At 41.7% G+C, this 16,528-nt stretch overlaps 1 long non-coding RNA gene across 1 annotated transcript in view; it reads left to right on the top strand.

Moving 5' to 3' along the window:
- The first annotated feature begins 7 nt into the window (after nt 1-7).
- Nucleotides 8-16,528, top strand: part of LOC132664328 (uncharacterized) — a 61,338-nt gene continuing 44,817 nt past the window's right edge. The window contains exons 1-2 of the long non-coding RNA XR_009603598.1: nt 8-128; nt 10,163-10,211. This is a non-coding gene — a long non-coding RNA (uncharacterized LOC132664328). The remainder of the gene's footprint in view (nt 129-10,162; nt 10,212-16,528) is intronic.

Here is a 16,528-nt window from a genome sequence, read left to right as displayed (position 1 = left end):
TTGATTCTAGGTTCCAAAGTTGCCAGGCCTACAGCAGAATGCACCTCAAAAGACAAAGTTACTCCATTCCACTTTGCTACAAAAGACAATTTGGAAGCCTTGGTGGAACACCTCTCTAAGAATTCCAGGTAAGGATTGGAATTTTCCAGAATAAAAATATCAAGTATGCCAGGTACCACACCCTTTTATCAGCCTGAGGAGGAAAAAATTTTTTTACATTTATTTATCTATCTATCTTCATGCCCAGTGCAGAGCCCAACATGGGGCTCAGACTTCATGACCCCAAGATCAACACCTGTGCTGAGATCAAGAGTTGGATGCCAAACTGAGTGAGCCATCCAGGCACGCCAGGAGAAAAAAAAAAATTTTTTTTTAACAAACACCGTCAGATGAGTCTGACAATGTATATACCCATGAAATCATCACAATTATGATAATGAACATAGACATCCTTCTCAAAAGTTCCCTGATGCCCTTATAATCCTTCTCTCCCTCAACTATCTTGTCACCAGGTAACTACTGGTCTGCCTTCTGTCAGTTTAAGTGAATTTTGCATCCCCTACCATTTTATATACATGGAAACAGGATGTACAGTATGTGTAGTATAGCTTCTTTCACCATAATTTTAAGATACAACTTTTGTGTATCAGTAGTTTGTTACTTTTCTCTGTTGAGTATTATTCCCTTATATGGATATACTAAAATTTGTTTATCTATTCACGTGTTGATGAACACTTCAGTTTTGTACAGTTTGCGTCTCCTAGATTAAGTTTCTGTGAATGTTCACGTTTGTATCTTTGCATGGACACATGCTCCCATTTCTCTGGGAATGGAAAACCTAGATCATATAGGAAGCATATAACTTTTTAAGAAATGGCCAAAGCATTTTCCCAAGCGGTTGTACTATTTGCCAGTTTTATCAGCAGAGTGGGAGAGATCCAGTTTCTTCATATCCTTGCCAGTACTCAGTGTGGTCAGTGTTTTTCACGTTAGCTGTACTTGTGGATTTGTAGTGGTGTCTCCATAGGATTTTTCATTTGTGTTTTCTTAATGACCAATGATGTTTCACATCTTTTCATGCATTTATTTTGCCATTTTTAAACCTCTCTGGGGAAGTGCTTGTTCAAATTTTTGCCCTTAAAAAAAGAGCTTGAGTTGTCTTAATATTGAGTCACGAAATCTATTCTAGATACAAGTCTTCTTCATATACATGTTTTGGAAATATTTTCTTCCATTTTATGCCTCATGGAGAATTTTTCAGAACCAAGAAGTTACAGTTTGGAGGTAGATGGTACTACCAGGCTGGTGTATTTCATTCTGGAGTCTCTGGTATTTTAGTAGCTACTTCTGCTGCCAGACCTTCCTTTGGTTCTCTCGCATCACATTGACCTGGCACCATCAGATCACCTCCACTTAAAAACTGCAGGTCAACACTGGCCTCCACCACTCACCCTCCACCTCATTTGAAGCAGTGGTGCTCTCCTTCCACAATTTTCTTGTTTGGTAACACATAGGGGCATTTTTTCTTTGTATATCTGATTATCACACTGTATGCTTTAAATACATGCGATTTTTGTCAACTATATCTCAGTTAAAAAAAAAGGAGTATATGTAGCAGTTACCATTGCTTCTTGTGGTCCAAATAACCACCCTTTGTTATTGCTCCAGAAGCCTACAGTTCTGCTGATCTCAGGTGGGCTCACTGGCACACCTGCAGTCAAATGGAATCTCAGTCTCTCTGTCTGCAATTGGCTCAACAGAATTCAGCCCCCATATTACCATTCTTGCTGTTTCTGTCTCTATGGTTCTGGTTCACCTCATTGTAGTACTAACATGGTTTCCACCAGACTCTCTCTTGTCGGAGAGTCTGATAGGAGAACTCTCATGTGCTACTGAGCTCAGAGGGTTTGTAGACCTCTGGGACTATCTTGATTTGGTTCTCTGAGAATCAGACCCTGAGAAAAATATTTCAGTATAAGCAGCTCATCCCAGGAAGCTAAGAAGTGGAAAAGGAAAGTAGAGGGGGAAGCCAATACAGTGTGTGTTTAATGAAGAGGCTACCACTGTGGGAAACTGGGGCACAGTTTCAGTAGGGACATGCCTTGGGACTGTCCCATCCAAGGACAAAGAATGACACCTTTCCTGAGACTGAGAATCTTCTGGTGAGTGCTACATGAACCCCTGTCCTCCTTAATCAGGACTTTGACTCTGAGGGTTCTCCCTCAAGGAATTTCTGGCCCCTGAGGCTGGGTTTAGTCTTATCAGCGAGGTTCCCATTTACCTATTTTAAGTCCACTACAAATAGGTAATATTTGCCATATTCAGGGACCTTGTGCATAATCACAAAATACAAATGGACTCAAACCACACCAGAAGTAACTCTGACCTGTTTCCCCTTGGGGCATAATCATCTAAAGCCACTTTAGAGGGACTGTGGGGTCTGGATCCCTGTGTTTAAGGGTCTGGTGTGTCACTAGTGCGTTGGCTGCACCTGTTACAACTTCGCCATGGACCAGCAGGATGGAAGGCCCATCATAAGCCACCACTCTGTCATCTTGTGCATGCGTCACCAAACACAGATTTGCTTTTAATGAAGCAGCAGATATTTTTAGTGATTTATCATGAGATGCTTTATTGCATAGGATGACGGATTACTGCAGAACATTAGAGTAATCCCTTGCAGCCTCATGATTTGAAAATCTATGAAGGAAGGTAAGCAGTTGGGTGCAAGCTAGCTTAACAGTGGGATGAGTTTAAAACAGTCTAATTTATCGGAAGATATTGTGTCAAACCTTGCACATTGTGTATTCTGAGTCTGCTGTGCTTCAAAAATGAAGAAGGGCTGTGACAAGTCCCTGCTTCAGATTCACAGATTTTTTCCTAGACCTTGGCTAGATGTTTCTGAACCTGCATAGTTTTCTGCCTTTCAGATTTTCACCATCTCGCAGGGCTGAGTGGGATGACTGTTTTGCTCTTGTTTTCAGTCTCTTGTACAGATTGATGCCAATCTGAGTAACTTCTTGTTTTCCAGGCTGAATAACTCTAGCAGTATCAACATTCATATGTAGATTAATTAACATGTTCATTGATTTCAGAAAGTGGTATTGAGAGTAACTGTGACCAGTATTAGGGGCTCAGCAAACACAGAGCTCTGATATTTACTTGCACCGTCTCAATGTCAAACATTCCAGTTCAAAGGCAGGGGAAAAGAAGCATTGTCCCAGCTCAAAGGCCAAGAGGCAAAAGGGATTCTCTCTAAGTCAGGAGAGGCTCAGCCTTTTTCTCCTATTCTGGCCTTCAATTGATTGGATGTGGCCCACCCACGTTGAGGAGGGCAGTCTGCTTCACTGTCTACCAATTTAAATGTTAATCTCATCCAGAGACACCCTCACAGCCACAGCTATAATAATGTTTGACCAAATATCAGGGCACCTATGACCCAATCAAGTTGATGTATAAAATTAACCATCATAATAGTCTTCATTTCTTTTAGCAGCTCCATTTATGGATGTGCCTTAGTTTATTAAATAAGTCTCTGTTCATGGACATTTAATTATTTTTAATCTTTTGTTATGGGGAGTAGCTCTGAGATAGATAACCTTGTGTACACGTATTATGTTCACTTGCCATTGCATTGGTGGGATTTCTGAGTCAAAGGGGAAATGTATATGTAATTGCACCTCTCTGGGGGGTTGTACCATTTTGCATTCTACCAACAATGTCTGAAAGCACTTGTTCCATGGGGAAACAAGGACCCACATCTGGTCAAGAAGAATACTACCACCCTTGGTTATTGAGATTGGTTTAGGACCAAACTGACCAATGGGAATGATTGATGGGAGTTTTTGTGAAAACTTGGGAACAGAGAAGCTATTTCTTCTTGGGGATTGCTTAACTAGCTGTTGTAAACCTCCAGTGTCTAGGAACAATCACATAGGGAAAGCCTGATCAAAATGATACCAACCGAGAAGGAGCAGTGCCCACAGACACAGAAAGGAAAGTAAGATAAGAATCCTGATGGAGTAATAGAGCCCCTTGATCCAGCTGGACCTGATTCAGAGGCTATTCCTGCATTTTTCAATTATGAGAGCAGAAATTCAGTTTTTAAAAGTCAAATATGATTTCATGTATATGTGGAATCTAAAAAAATAAAATAAGCAAAAAAAAGCAGAAACAGCCTCATAGATACAGAGAACAAACTAGAGGCTGCCAGAGGGGAGGGGGCTGGGAGATGGGCAAAATGAGTGCAGGGGAGTGGGAGGGACACCTTCCAGTTATGGAATGAATAAATCACAGGGATGAAAGCATGGCATAGGGAATATCATCAATGGTATTGTAATAGCATTGTATGGTGACAGTTGGTGGTTACACTTGTGAGCACAGAGTAATGTATAGACTTGTCCAATCACTATGTTATATACTTGAAACTAATGTCACAGCATGTATCAGCTATACTTCAATTTTAAAAATTTGAAATGAATCCATTTTTTCTACAACTGAGAGAGTTCTGCCAAATTCAGCATACTGCACAAACACGATTTCTGCCTTCAAGGATGTTTACAGTAGAAATGGAAGATAGGACTAAGGCATGAAAAACAATGAGAACAAGAAGATGGAGTCATATGAGGTGCTGTACTTTACTTATAGATGGAGTCCCGTTAGTCCTTCAGAAGGCAGAGGAACGGCAGGTAGTGTACCTTGAGGGGACAGGATTTGGTTGGGTGGAACGTTGACTGGCTCCACAATCCTACACCTGCAATTTAAGATCTGGTATGGTCTGAGAACCAAAAGTTATTGTAGAGTTGGGGCAAACGTGTTCAGCATGAAGATGCAGAAATTTTAAACTGTTGAGTTAGGGGATATGGCCTCATACTCTGCCAGGGATAATAGATATGTCATATATGGTATATATGTAAGGTTTTGCATTCCCAATGTCTGAACTGTTTAAATTCTGAAACACTATTGGCCCTACAGAGTTTGCCTAAAAGACTGTGCCACTGTGCTTCATGTCTTGATGAAGTGAGGGGATGTGTTTTCCAAGGCCTGGACATTGGGGTGAGTGTCAGGGGACCCCACAGGCATGACTTGAAAGGTACCCATCCCATGGACAGCAGGAAAAAGATAAAACATCTGAAGTACTTTAGACGTACAAACTCCCCAGGTCCTTTGTAAGTCTTCACAGAGGGACTTCTGTGTAAAACTCATCAGACTGTCACCTGCACAGAGTTGCTTTTTCTTTTCTTTTTTTTTTTAATGTTTTAATGTTTATTCATTTTTGAGAGAGAGACAGAGCGTGAGTGGGGGAGGGTCAGAGAGAGAGGGAGACACAGAATCCGAAACAGGCTCCAGGCTCTGAGCTGTCAGCACAGAGCCCGACGCGGGGCTCGAACTCACGGACCGCGAGATCGTGACCTGAGCCGAAGTCGGCCGCCCAACCGACTGAGCCACCCAGGTGCCCCCAGAGTTGCTTTTTCAAGGGAGCGGGTGGGGCATCATCCAAGCTGGGCAACTCTCTGCTGACTGTGTGGGCACCCCTGGCACTGGCTGCCCAACCAGCATGTCAGTGCTATCTTCTAAGTTGTTCAAAAGTGCTATGTGCCCTGTGCTATTTCAGATCCTTAGCCTGAGACAGATCAACCCCTAAAGGCAGAGCCTGAGACAAGGATTTGAGCCAGGCAGCTAACTGGGAGGTAGTCCAGGATGTGCTGGAAGAAGTGCAGAACTGAGGTGGGGACATCAATACAGGAATTGTCAATGGGTGAATTACTGCTATGGGTAATTGGGGCTCACTCCTGTTGGGGGCCTCTAGGAGACTGTGTGTGGCATGCCTCAGAATTGCCCCTCTGAACAGGAAGGAAGCCAGGAAAACTACCCAGCAACTGGTTGAACATTGCACTACAGGCAGTGTCTTGCAGCCTTCAGGTTAAGAAGGGAGAGGCAAGCAGGTACTGGAGCTAGGAAGCTGTTAGTGTGCATAGAAACTGGTGCCGGCTGCAAGTGAGCACAAGGTAGGCCGAGAGGATGTGGCACACAATGTCCACTAAGAGCTCCCACCCAACATGGCTGATCTCAGTTGGCCACACTGTTCAGTGACTCTCTTTTCTTGCCAACTAGAAGCCCCGTGGGGTCAGGATCTGTTTCTACTCAGAGCTGTATCCCCTGTGCCTAGCATGATGTGTGGGTCAAATCAGTGTCCAGTTAGGAGTTACCAAATCAACAAATACCACTGTATTTGTTTTAGCCTCTTCCTGGGTTTTTTACTGCAATTGTTCTCCAAAGAGCACATTGCAAGTAAGATGTAGGTTTCCCCTGCTACTACTGACTGAAGGCAAGAATCCATACCATGTCCCCACATTAACCACTCTTGGCCCTCCCTCTTGTTGCTGAGGAAGGAAGCCTGTGGGACTTGACTGAGCCATTGCCCTCTTCCTATCCACTCCTGGCAGGAAGCAAATGTTTGCTTTAGGTGTCATGGCAGGGCTGGGAAGGGTTCTCACTTATACTCCAGACAATGGCTCTCATCCTTGCCATCATAAAAGTTTTAGAGGTTGGTTGGCTGTCTTTGGGTTTCCAAAGACCAGCAGACTCATTGCTGCCCAGATGTCTGGCTAGTGACTGGTCCTCAGGTATGCTCATTCATCAGCTTTGTAGTGATGTAGAGATAAGCCTCTTCTGCCAGCTTAGGATAAATTAAATTCTCTACGTAAGCTGGGCTTAGGGGCATCCCTCTGGTTGGAAGGGGGATCAGGGGACTTATTTTTTTTAATGCTTGTTTTTGAGAGAGAGAGAACATGAGCAGGGAAGTGGCAGAGAGATGGGGACAGAGGATCTGAAGCAGGCTCTGCACTGACAGCAGAGAGCCCAATGTGGGGCTCAAAATCATGAACTGTGCGATTATGTCCTGAACAGAAGACTGATGCCACCCAGGTGGCCCTCAGGGGACTTATATTAGAGCTACCTTAATATGGCAAGCACATCAATATCACTTGGGTGCTATGTTAATTTGTGATGGCTTTGTGGAGGAGTTGGTATGTTACAGAAAGCCAAAAGATGGCACCACTTGGCCTCCTATTCCTTGAAAAAGATATTCTACAGATAGAATTTGGCGTGAACGTGATGGGTGAGGGGCAGAGCCAAGCCAGAGAAGAACTCGACCTTCAGCCACCAAAAATTCACCTGACCTCTGCTAGGTTTTTTTTTTTTTTTTTTAATAATGTGTTTTTGTCAGCAACTTGGATTATATCTGTTAGAAAGAATAACCATCGCTCTTGAGAATGGATAAGTATCTGCTGTGTTTACTGCTAGAATTTGCAATAAAATCCCTTGGAGCGAGCCCTGCAATCCCAGCCCTCGCCTCTGCAGCTGTTGGTGCTGAAGAGCTGCCTCCATCTGTCTAGCTGTGAAACCCTGTTTACCACATCATTAACTGATCTGCAGAGATTTTGGAACTTGTAAATCTCAGTTTTTCACTGAATGAAAATAGACTTTGTGCCAGAAATTCATTGTCAAATAGAATCATTTAATATTGATAATTAGCAAATAAAAAAGAGACCAAAGTTCCCATCTCAAACCAAGACTCTTCCTCACAGGATGGATGTGATTGAGTAAAGTAATGAACAAAATTCTTTTCTACTTCTACATGTGTATTTGGAAGTGAAATCATGTCCTTTCACAAGAGACCTGAGTTTTAAAACACAAAAGATAAGATGCCTTTATGGGTTGAAAGTATATAAGTCTTACTGAGGTGAGGGGATAAGTCAGTGGCAGACATGAGGTGTTGTATGGGTTGATTTATTTTTTTTTTAAGTTTATTTATTTTGAGAGAGAGAGAGAGGGGGAGGGGCAGAGAGAGAGGGAGAGAGAGAATCTAAAGCAGGCTCCATGTTGTCAGCACAGAGCCCAACATGGGGTTCAAATTCATGAACTGTGAGATTATGACCTGAACCAAAATCAGGAGTTGGACGCTCAGCCAACTGAGCCACCCAGATGCCCAGGGTTGATTTATTTTTTGCTGACATCTAAAGTGCCAACATGGAGATACCTTTTTCCATGTAGCTCAGTCCCTGAAAGTACTCAGAGAGTTTTGTGATCTGAACACCATTTCTAACTATCCTTTGCAATGGTGCCAGTCTTTTGACTTTCGGTGTTTATGACTATGAACAACATCATACCACTTATGTGTCCCTTTACAAAAGAAAATTATTGTAATTCAAACACAAATCCTTGAATTTCAAATATCCGTAGTGTGGAGAGCCAAGGCAGGAAGCCATCGCCATTTACAGAACAACTCCAGTTTCAAATATTTCATCCTTTTGTCTCCATAAACCACTGAGACATCTCAGAAATCCCAAAATTCCAAATCCAGATAGTAAATCTTGAAAGAAATCTGTAAGCATTATAATAATTGTATTCAAAAGTCACATCAGATACACACGGATTCCATGATTTGTTGTAAATGTGCACATTAGCCCATACTCTTTATTTATAACTGCTGTGTTTATTTTGTTCATTTGGGCTTTGTTTTTTGAGTCATAAAGCTCGTGAACATCTCACTAACCCAAATACCTGTTCAATTGTGACTACAAATTCCATTTGAGTTGGTGTTGATGTGCTAAGGATGACAAAATTTCTGAGTTCAGTTGTAGAGTTTAAATTGAAGAGGGTTTCAATATTATTCAATTATAAAAGATTTTATTGGGGTCAAAATGAGTGTAAAGGACAGAAGAGAATGTGTTTTAGGGTAGCTTTATGGGAGGAATTTATTTGTTTTAATAGAAAGATAAAACTGCTAATCACATGATAGCTGACGTTCTTCATATTCTATCTGAAGACATTCAGTTAACTGTCAGGCGTTTTAACATCAACTGCTACAGGGAAGACATTTCTTAAAGCAGTACCATCCAGCTGCCTCAGTTTCCCAGGTGGCTGTGAATGGTTGGAGTGTATTTGTCCACTTTCCTTTCCATGTCCATTCACACAGCATTGCCCCCCATTCACCCCTTTCCACTTGCTCCCTACACACTCTGCCATTTCATCTTTTTGACCCAATCCCCTTCTCTCTCTCCTCAGAATGCTCTACCAACTTCCCATGGCCAGAGAAAATGGTCCGTACTCCTTAGGCTGGTGAGGTCAAGACTGGCACCCAATATGCCTACCCAAAAACCATTCTTCATTCATGTCTTACAACACTGAGTTTATCCAGGAAGCAATACCCTGTGAAAAGATGGCGTTTTCCAGCCTCCCTTGCAGCCAGGTCTATGAGCTATATGTGGAGTCCCTGGGACCTTCATAAGAAAACTCTTTTAGGGGTGATAACTCACCTGGAGGGGTGTGACCTATCACCCTTTCTCTTCTCAGAATCAGACCTACAACATAAACAAGATGGCGGGAGCTCCTACTGCCAACATATAGCTTTGAGGGTGGAGAAGCAGAAAGACAGATAAAGCCTGGGTCCCTGAAACTGTTATATCAGTGCTAGAGAGCTGACCTCCTGACTTCTTATCCATGAGAGAATTATCACCTAATATATTCACAAGCCACAGGATTTAGATCTCTTTTAGAGCTGCTGATCCAATTGCTAATGGATATGGTTGGCATTGAAGGGTCCATGCTTGGCTCCAATCTTCCTTTTCAGCTTTTGTGTCACTTATTTTTTAGTCCTAACTTAAGATAATACCAAATAGGCACTTATCTCAGATTCCTATCCAGCTTTGACAGCATGCCAATTCCAATGATCTGTATCTTCTACTTCCTCCCAGAGAGAATCTATCATCAAGCCTGATCGCTTTCTCCACCCAGCCTTTTAGCATGGTTAAGGACAGGATTTCTGGCATCAGACTCTCTAGTTCTACTTCTTACTATTCTTCAGACCTTGAGCAACGTAACGGGCAAGGAAATGTCAAACTCATTGCAAGGAAAGAGATCATATTTCATTAATTTGAAAAGTAGACAGTGGACTGAACTCAGAAATCCAGACAAGGCTCTTGATAACCCCATTTCCAGGAGACACTGGAACGATGTTTGAAAAAATTTTAGGAGATACATTCCATTTCTCTGCTTGGGTTTCCTTTCCACAAAGCAGAGACTGATGGTTTATTAAGGTTTGAAAATGATGGGAGGGGAAAAAAGGGAGAATTTTAATTTTTAAAAATGTTTGTTTTAGCCTGACAGAATACATGGATATGAATGCCCTGAAAACCATCCAGGAACTGGTAAGAGAACCTAAACTCGAATATATTCATAGATGTGAGCCTATAATTTTCCTCTTAAAATGGATAGCTTGTTCATTCTGGTTTGTGCTGAAACAGTCACTCCTACCTTTGTGTACATTTCTAACATCCAGCTAATTTATTGCACGTTAGAATCCCCAGACTCATTTTCTCAATTTACTCTAACACAAGAGCAGAAAAACAAGGGGGCAGTGATATATTTTCGTTTGGTGGATTTTAAAAAGCTCTATAATGATCTTCAATGTATATGCACCAGGAGTCAGAACAAATGGACAGGCGCCTGTATGGGGTCTGACCTCAGCTGCCTCTGGGCACCTGGCAGGTCACCATAGTTCTGAGCCACAGTGGCACAGCATTTGGATGTGACACAGCCTCCCTCTAGGCACATGGACCTTTATTTTGAAGATGTGATAATTTGCAGATATTATCTCAGTCCCCAGGAAGAGAAACATCTTTACAAACAATGTAATGATTGGATTGGTTTCTCCCAGAGACCCCTGGTCACAGGAGTCAGGCTGTACCTGCTAACCTTAGTCTTGCAAGCTCCCATTGCTAAGAAAGCACCTTATAAAATAGACAAAAGCTGCTTTAAAGAAAAAGTGAGTCTGTGGGTGAATTAGCACTCTATATGAATGGCTACAGTGCTGTATTTCCTAAGAAAAGATGAAAGAAAAGAAATAATTCAGTTGGATAATTAATAGGTGAAGGGATTAAGAGTACACTCACGATGAGTGCTGAGTAGTGTGTAGAAGGTGTTGAATTACTATACATTGTACACCTGAAGCTAATATAACACTGTATGTTAATTACATTTGAATAAGAAAAAAAATTTTAAGTCCCTCTAATACAATGATGAGGTTAGAATTTAAGATAGGATGAAAACATGAGGCAAACTTTTAGTGATGTCACTTTAAGGTTTGACAGATATGCCATTTTTCTATTATTCTTCATAATCTCTAGCAGTCAATTAACATAACTTCTCCTTATTCAAAATAGGCATCTTTTATATTAAAGACAGGAATTCAGTCTCTCTCTCTCTCTCTCTCTCTTTGTTTTTATCCCTCTTTTTAATTTGTTAAATCCTAATTCAGGGCTTTATATATAACAACTATCCAATAAATCTTTGGAAACAATCTCCATAATTGAAGTTCATGCCATGTTCAGAAGTACCATTAGCGTATTTAACAGATGGGCAGTATGCACATCAATCAAGTTTAATGAGTTGCCATAGGTCAGAAATCAAGTCCATGTTTGAGATTTCAAGTGCACTGAAATGTTTTCATTGAGTCAAGTTTTTTATAGTGCTGTCTGCTGAGAAACAGGTAATCATTTGCGAGTTCAAAGGTGTTTACTAATTTGTCTGCTTGCTTTTCTCTCCCTCATAAGTAATGATATAAATAAGTAGTCACATTCATGAACATTAACTCATGTGCTTTACTTAATCACATGTAAGCCTTTCTCAGTTAAAAACAAATGGTATCACATATAGGTAGTTTGTCTTGTATGCTTCCTAACTTCCAAATGAGGTAAAAGTTTAATAGTGCAAAAAAATTAGATAAATTTACCCATAAAATTAAAGAGACCTAGAAAGTTACTGATGGGTGGTAGGTAGAGAGATTCCAACAGTTTTCCTGGAACTGGCAAACACAGGAAGTGTGTGGACTGACAAAACAGAGTGATAGAAGCAGTTTCCCACTCACCCTAAGAGATCCTTGTTGGGAAGTAGGGGCCAGAATGGTTATTGGTATTCCAGGGGTTTCGGTCTTGGAACTGGAAGGTTTGGTGGAGGTGGGGACAAAGTGGAAGTGAAGGAATATTTACATAACTGTTCCTGAGAGTCCCTATCTCACAAGAGCAGAATCCCTCTCAAAACATGGGGACTCTTCTCTGAAAAATCTGCATGTACAGGGAAGGGTGTGCTCTCATGAGTGGATGTCAGTACCTCTTGAGTAAAGCCTCCCTAATTCTGGCCTCTGCAGAGTGTGTAGCTTGCCGGTTGGCCCAAACCTACTCGACTGTATCATCAGGTCCCGACATCCCAATTAGAATAGCGCACGGTGGGTTTACCTGTAAGGAAGCTTACCAGACTCCTCTCATGCATCTGCTTCAGGTCCTTTGGGCCCTACATGTTTTTTGGTTTGTCCACTCTTGCAGTGGCCACTTGACTGGCTCCAACCTCCTTATTGTGGGTGCAGTTCAATAATGTGTGGAGCCAATCCTTACTAGCTTGGGAGAGTTAAAATAGCCATAATTTAACAAATTAAATTATATAAACTTGTGACTAAATAAATTATAATATAAACAAAGGTAATAAATATTCCAAACTCATTACTTTCTACCTATTTTACTAGTCTATATATTCTAGAGTGTATTCTATTATATCTGTATATGATTCTATTGTATCTGTGTGACAAACACACCTTATAGGGCACCCTTCTCCACATCTACATTGAAGTCAACCATGGTGAGTATTTACACCACGGAACTGGGAGAGGCAGTTGTCAAACATTTAGTACCACCACACTGGTACAATCTGCCAGCACTTACCCTCATACCTGCATAGCACACCTTTTACTTCCTACCCTAGTGTTTAATTAGCATACTGAGTTGGAACACCATGAGATCATGTTTGGAGCCCACCACATGCCTCCTGAAAGTGCAGAGACATTAACATCTAGCCGAGTTGCTCTTTGACAAATGGAAGCTGGGAGCTGGTGGCTAAATTCTTGCCTTTGTCTTCCCCTGGTCATCCTGACCTACTTGTATCCCATCTAAGAACACAGTCCTGTGAAACTGAGCAACCAGCTGCACTCAGTACCAGCCGGCACCATCATATCTCCTAGTATTGGCTTCCCCTCTTTAGCCCAATTTCCTTATTTCGCTGTTCTAGGATTGAGCTCTCTAATAAAAATAGCCTGTTGCCTCAGGCTTTGCCTCCCAGGGACATCAAGTTAAGAGAACTCCTAATAAAGAAAATGAATGTGGGGTGGTGCGAAGACAAAGGATGGTGCTGGTCCCAAGGCCAGAAGCAGCAGGGCTGTCATAACCCCTGGCTTGAAGAGACAAGAGCAGGGAGCAGTCAGCCAAAGGTGGATGTTGGGTCATTTTGAAAAGATCTGAGATCTTCTGTTGATGAGTGCAGACAACCTGAAACAATACACAAGGAGGAAAACAGGAAAGTACCCAGACTACACTCTGTTCCTTCCCTCTCATCTCTTACCAGCGTGCCTTGTTGACCAAACACAATTGAGAGGCAGAAATCAGGAGGGGATTGGGACAGGGTAGAAGGAAGGGCAAATGGAAAATGTCCCTCACAGTATCCTAGAGCAAAATCTGTCCATTATCATTCATAGCGCTCAGGTGCACTTTCCACCCAAGAGAGAGTCTGGTCAGAATATTGACCAGCTGTCTCAACAGCAAGCAGACAGAAATCAGCTGTATGCATGAGAAAAGCCAAAACAAAGGAAAAACTGACTCTGGAAAAAACAAAGAAAGGAACTTCAAAACAAACAATCCAATGAAAAAAAATGGGCAGAGGGGCAAGCACGTGGGTGGCTCAGTTGGTTTAGTGTCTGGCTCTTAATTTTGGCTCAGGTCATGATCTCGTGATTTGTGAAATTGAGCCCTGTGTCAGGCTCTGTGCTGACAGTGTGGAGCCTGCTTGGGATTCTCTCTTTCTCCCTCTCTCTATCCCTCCCCTGCTCTCAATCTCTCTCTCTCTCTCAAAATAAATAAATAATAAAAAAGGGGGGGCAGAGGACCTGAATAGATGTTTTTTTCCAAAGAAGACACATCCAGATGGCCTGGCAAACACATGGAAAGATGCTCAACATCACAAATCATCAGGGAAATGCAAATCAAAATTACAATGAGATGTCATCTTATACCTGTTAGAATGGCTAAAATCAAAAAGACAAGAAATAACAAGTGCCGGTGAGGATGAAGAGAAATTGTACATTCTACTGTTGGTAGGGATGTAGATTGGTGCAAACACTGTGGAAAGCAGTATTGATGTTCCTCAAAAAGTTAAAGATAGAATTACCACATGGGCCAATAATTCCATTATTAGGTATTTACCCAAAGAAAACAAAAACACTAATTTTGAAAAGACATATGTACCCCTATGTTTATTGCAGCATTATTTACAACAGCCAAAATATGGAAGCAACCTAAGTGCCCGTCAATAGATGAATGGATAAAGAAGATGCAATGTACACACACACAGGAATATTACACAGCCATAAAAAGAATGAGATTGTGCCATTTGAGACAACATGGATAAAGGCAAAACAGGTGAAGGGGAGTAGGAGATACAGGTTTCCAGTTATGGAATGAATAAGTCACTGGAAGAAAAGACACAACATAAAGAATATAATCAATGGTATTGTAATAGTGATATACAGGGACATATGGTAGCTATTTGTGGTAAACTTAGCATAATGTATCAACTTGTTGAATCACTATGTTGTATACCTGAAACTAATGTAAGATGTGTGTCAACTATGCTCATTTTTTTTAAGAAAGAACATATTGAAAATAAATAAATAAATAAATAAATAAATGAAAGGGTTCCAGGGTTAAAGATCTAAGTCTTCAAAAGGGCTAGACCTTTGTACCTCTTTACTGACAAGTCACTGGAGAAGGGCTGCCTTCAGGGAGTGTTTGTAACCTCGGGCAAAGTGGCTTCCTTTAGCCAAGGCAACTCCTGGAGAGACATTTAGCTGTTAGCCATTGGCAATCAATACCTCTAGCAGCAGGGAAAGAGGCCTAGGTTTTAAAGGGAATCTGATGGAGTGCCTGGGTGGCTCAGTCACTTGGGTGTCCAACTTCAGCTCAGGTCATTATCTCGTGGTCCATGAGTTCAAGCCCTGTGTTCAGCTCTGTGTTGACAGCTCAGAGCCTTGAGCCTGCTTCAGATTCTGTGTCTTCCTCTCTTCCCCTCCCCTGCTCTCACTCAGTCTTTTTCACTCTCAAAAATAAACGTAAATTTAAAAATTTTTTTAAAAATAAATAAAGGGAATCTGATGGTGCACCACTTTGTGCTGCTCAAATCCATTTGCTAAATGAATAGACATTCACCCCATCTAGGAACAAGCTTGTCTGGGATTCTGGTTGGGCACTTTTCCTGGGAAAACATAGAAAAGGAAGGGTAGTGATATCAGCTGTAATACCACTCCAACTGGTCTTGAGGCTGTAGCTGATTCTCAGCTTCTCTCTCCTCTATTTTATACCCTCACCTCTTGTTACCTCCAGCACTTCTGCTGGCCTAAGATTGCTTCTCTGGTGTAGTGACCCAGACTCTCTCCCTGAGGGCTCTGAGCCCTGGTCTTGGTTTTTCTTGGGTATGGATGCATTTTCTCATTTACCATCAAAATTAGGATGGGTGTAGGTAACCAAGGGATGGCCCTGTAGATCACCTGGCTGTCATACTATGCCCTGCCCTCAATTGTATAACAGCATCCCTGTCTCTCTGTGGAACATGAATAGTCTACCTTCCAGGACAGTGACCTCTTTTCTTGCCTGTTGGGCTCTTGGCACATAGAATTCAAAGTGACATGGCAGTAACTGCAGCTTAAATTTAGTGGAACTCTTACTGTTTCTCCTAGAAGAAGTGCTGCCAATCTGGGAAACAGGATCTCCAACCAGTGCTATCCAATAGAAATTTCTGCAATTATGGAAATGTTCTATACCTGCACCACCCAATGTGGTGGCTGTTAACCACATGTGGCTATTGAGGAGTTGAAATCTGGCCAAAAGGATTGTGAAAATGAATTTTAACTTTTATTTGTTTAATTTGAATTTAAAGAGTTACATTTGAATAGTGGCTACCATGTTGGGTGGTGCAGTTCTAGATCATGACAGTCTAAAGTTTCAGGTTTAAAAGCACAAAATCCCCAAGCTGCTCACTGGAACACATGCCTATGTTCATCCCTTGGCTGTGTATAGGGGAAACAGTGCCATGTAATAGTCTTTGATTCAAGACATAGACTGTACCCTAGAGACAGGAATCCCATTGTAGTAGGACATCCTCTCCAAGCTGGAGACTTAGCTGTGCCTTCAAAAGTCTCTTGAATCAATTTATGGTGGTGGTGGGGTGGTTAGATATCAAACACTTGTCCAATTTTAAAATGTCACGATTAGACAGGGAGGAACCAAGATGACAGAACAGCATGAGTTTTGTTTTTGTTTTTTGTTTTTTGCCTATCGCATCCATGAAATACAGCCAGATCAACACTAAACCATCCTGCACACCTAGAAAACTGCACACCTAGAAAACTAGTTAATCTGAGGATTAACAC

Source organism: Panthera onca, chromosome A3, assembly GCF_046562875.1.
Source record: "Panthera onca isolate mPanOnc1 chromosome A3, mPanOnc1 haplotype 2, whole genome shotgun sequence".
Classification (NCBI taxonomy): Eukaryota; Metazoa; Chordata; class Mammalia; order Carnivora; family Felidae; genus Panthera; species Panthera onca.
The sequence above is the reverse complement of the archived record's forward strand: the minus strand, read 5'-3'. Positions and strand labels throughout refer to the sequence as shown.